At 31.1% G+C, this 4,477-nt stretch overlaps 1 protein-coding gene across 1 annotated transcript in view; it reads right to left on the bottom strand.

The window, feature by feature from the left end:
* Window positions 1-4,477, bottom strand: part of LOC102681938 (hemicentin-2-like) — a 148,312-nt gene that overhangs the window by 143,179 nt on the left and 656 nt on the right. The window lies entirely within an intron of this gene.

Genomic DNA, 4,477 nt, shown 5'->3' with positions numbered 1-4,477 from the left:
TTTTTTTTTTTTTTTTTTTACGAGTCATCCATGGTGTTAAAATTAGAAAACAAAAAAGTCTCGAACAATTTGCTCGCACGCGATACACGTTGGAATAATTAATTTGAAGAAAAGAAGGTTGATATGAAGATGAATGCTTATTTTTTTAATTAGATAAAAATTTTGTGTACATGTAAAATTATTTAATCATCGTTACTCTATAATAATCTTCGTAAAATAAATCTTGCAATGAATTTTATAATAAATTTATTTCATACTAATTTTATTTTAATTTTAAATATATCGACGATTTACAACGTCACATTAATCTAAGTTCTTAATTTGTGACAATTAAGAATTAATCACAAGAATAAAACCAATTGTTCTAACGATATTGTTTCTCACAAAAATCTCATAAAAACAAATTAACAATAATTTCGTAGTTCAAATCTTCATTTTTGAATGAAATTTGAAAATTTATTAATTGCAAATAAAATAAAAATTAAATAATTCTAATTGAATTGAAATACAAAACGATTAACTCACATGGTAAGTAAAAAATGTAGAATGTTTTTCATTTCAAGATTCATTTTCGAGGAAATAGAATTTGAAAATTTACCTATTACGTGAATATTTGATTCTTAAATGAATATTTGAAAAAACTTTATTTTATTTTTCACATATTTCGTGTAAAACAACCTCCTGTTGATTATCGTGTAATATAATCTCCTTCATTATTGACAAGCTTCCAAATTTTTCTTTTTAAAGAAAATCGAGTAGAAAAACTCATTTCATTTTACAATTTTGACTTATTTTATACTGCAACCCGTCTCTTCTTTTAGCTTTTTAGCATTTTATCAAATGCAATCCTGTAAATTAATTCTTATAATAATAATATCTAAATGCCCAGATACGCTTTTAATTCAGCATTAAATTAAAAATTTATCTTAAACCTCTGAAAGATTTTCCAATCAAACTGGATCCTAATTATTTTCCGTACTCGCTATCTATTTACACTCCAAACATAGAATTTTATCACTGGGAAAATTAGTGAATCGAAAAATACAGCATGTCGAAAGCATCAGTTATTGATACAAGGATTAAACCATAGTCGCCGTAAAGGTTTGAATAATCGTTCGGGCATCGTTTTCATTAATTATGTTTCCCCGTGGAAGGGAAAACATAATTAACATCGAGTGTTTCGGAGTGCTTCGAGCCGAGTATCGTTCACGTATATACGTAAAGCGGCGTAAAAACTATTAATTAACCTGGTACATGCACGAAAAAGTTACCACACACGTTCTGTTTTTCATCCCTGCCAGCACCTGTTGAAACAAATGTTCAACAAACCCGACAGAACCGCGAGGATAACGTTCGATCACACGCTCGTAGTTTTGTAACTGGAAAAGCGGGCAATTGCAATCGCAATTAACCGTTTTCGAATTCACTGCGAAGCTTGTAGTATTAATTCGGCTCGAACAATGTTTGTTCGCATATATCCGTGTTGATGTATTATTTTTTTTTTCTTTTTTCTCTTTTTTTTTTTTCTTTTTTCTATTTCCATATGTAATTAAGCGAACCTTCTCGATATTCCCTGGAAAATAATGAATTTTCTTTGACTTCGTTACAAATGGATTTATCAAAGCTAGATGCGAACAGTTGTTTCGTAACGTTTCGTGTTTATATATTTATTTAAGGTACGAATCTTTCAGAGAAAAAATTTTATTATTTTATCATTATTTTTGTATATTTTGAAAATATTTCATATGAACATATTGCGTTACGTATAGAATTACGCAGGATCGATCATATTTGTTTATCGATCGAAATTATAGACTTGTAAAAAGAATAATCGTATAATCTAAAGATTATAACGATTTTTAATCGAATAAAATTTAATAATTCAATATGGGAAAAGATCAAATATCATGTATCAATCGAATAATTTACAATTTTTCACAAACAACTTTTCAGCTATCCATTTACATAATAATCGAAAATAATCGAAGCAATCACGTCGGGTGATTCACCTTGTCCAGCATCCTTGCAAAGATCGTATCTCGTTCGCAGAAATAATCAATACCCCAGCTTCCGAGAAAGAATTAACTCAGAAAAAGATAACGAAGGTGCAGGTTACATCGATGCGTTCGAGGAAATAAGGAAAGGGGTGAGCGCAATGATTAAATGGTACGCGAAGGACGGAACCGTTTTAATAAATAGAGAAGTTTTACAACGAAGTTTCGCAACTTGCGAAACTCGGTGCCACATTATTTTCCGTCTTACAACCCGGAAACCTGAACTTCCCTATTGAAATTCCAATTTTTTTCCCCCTCCCCTCCTCCCTCGCGAAATTTCTTTTCCTTTGTCATTCGACGATAAATTCAGAAGGGGGCTTAGAGCAGCGGTTTAATTAAACTAGTTTAACTGTCATTCCGTTCCTTCAACTTAGCCACCGTTCGCCGCACGGTGTGGCCCGCTTCGAAATCGATAATCGCTGCTCCCTTCCTCCCACCTACATTTTTATTACTTCTACGTACGGATTGTAGGCTTTAATATTAATTTCCCCGTGACAAAGGAGGGCCTACTCCATTACGTACGGTATGGGGAACGGGCAGAAGTATCCAGCTTTATTGGAAATTCTTATTCGACGTTGCGCTCACCTCCTTTCAACGAAGGTAGAGAATTCGAAATGGAGCCATTCACCGTGATATTAACGCTTCGAATTACGGCTCGATATTAAGACACTTTGACGATCGCGTTGAGTGTGTTATTAAGCGGTATAAATATAATTAAGTATTATTAAATGTAGCGAAGTTAATATTCGCTTTGGTGGTTATTAAGTATGAATAAATGTAAATCGAAAGAGATATATCTTTATGCCTTTTTTTTAATTAAGAATATACGATATTCTATTTATATGTAATTATGGATATGTAAATTTAAATTTAGTCACTCTAAAGAACCGTACATTTTCACTACTATGTGTAATTATCCTAGTGTCATGTAAATATCTATAGTTTTTAAAATCTAAATAAATATCTGTATTCGTATGAAGATCGTGGAAGAAAAGTCTGTGACATTTCGAAGTTAAAAATTTGATATTCTAATCGTGTCATGAAAAAGTTCAAGTTCAAAACTATTTAGAATTATCTTTAGAAATTAAAAAATACGATTTATAAAATACAAATATATCTAACAATAAGAATATTGCATTTCTGATTCTATATATCGCTCCAATTTTTATAAAAGCAACTTTGCTTTTATCTTTGAAATTAAATGATTTGAAGATGATTTCCAAGAATAACCCTTTCACATTAAAAAAAGAATACCTCACTCTGAAAATAATTCTCATTATTCGCACGAAAACGTGCATGAAAACATATTGTCGCAAAAATATCCTCGATCAACAGTCACGATATTTAAAATCTAGGAAACGATTAGTTGCAAGATCTCGGTCCATTCATTGGAAATTTATTTTACGTTCGTCTATCATGAATTTCCTTATAAGTGCAAGCATAAATCTATCAGATATTTTTAGAAAATATTCTTAGTTTCGATTTTTCTATAAGTTTCACAAAAATTTCGCAAGAATTTATACATATTTCTAAGGAACTGCATTCAGGAAATTTTTATATTGCCTTATAAGTTATCGCAAAGATGTACATTAATTAAGAATGTAAATGTTTATTTCTCTCTTTTATTTTGAATATGCAAATATATTTCTATACATTGTAAATCGTTTTCAATGTAAGAATGTGAAGATATACGTAACTTTTTTATAAATAGGAAAATATAAAATTATTTAATTCTTCACGAATTTTCTATTTTCCAAAAAATATAAAATATGAAATTAAATCGCAATCCTCTGTTTGTCATGCATATTAATTCAAAAACATCTAAAATTTGTCTACGCAAATTTATAATATCCTTTATTTACCAGAAAATCGTTAAGAAACCAACCAATCTGAATCTTGATTAAATTAATTAATTTTGATAACCACTAAAAATCAAATATATCAAGGAATAACAAGATCTCTCGATTTTCTATCCGAATTAATTAAAAAGAAGAAAGAAAATTGGAAAAATTTCAAAAAGCAGCAACATTAATTAGCCAAAAGCAATTAAACCTATTCGTGTTATTTTCCCCTAGGATCCCTGTACAACATCGCACCCCATCATCAAAAGTTCCCGAAAAATTTCAGATAGCACAGCCGCCGCTGTAATTATCATCCGTTCGACAAAGCGAAATTTCATCCGCCGTTAAGACCGCACGTAAAACACACGTGTCCTCAAAGGCAAAGGCACCACCGTGTAATAAAATTTCTCCACGCTCTACCCAAATTAAAGGAACAAAAACAAAGGGTGAAATTCAAACGACACCCACCGAGGAAATTAACTATCCTACCGAGAGGAATTAACCGCCGACCTGTTATCCTCTTTCTCGAGCCCACGGCGCGTAGGAGAAAAAAATTCGGGAGAGGAAACAGTGGTGTGGCAT

Source organism: Apis dorsata, unplaced genomic scaffold, assembly GCF_000469605.1.
Source record: "Apis dorsata unplaced genomic scaffold, Apis dorsata 1.3 scaffold_126, whole genome shotgun sequence".
Classification (NCBI taxonomy): domain Eukaryota; kingdom Metazoa; phylum Arthropoda; class Insecta; order Hymenoptera; family Apidae; genus Apis; species Apis dorsata.
This window is presented reverse-complemented; position numbering and strand designations above follow the sequence as displayed.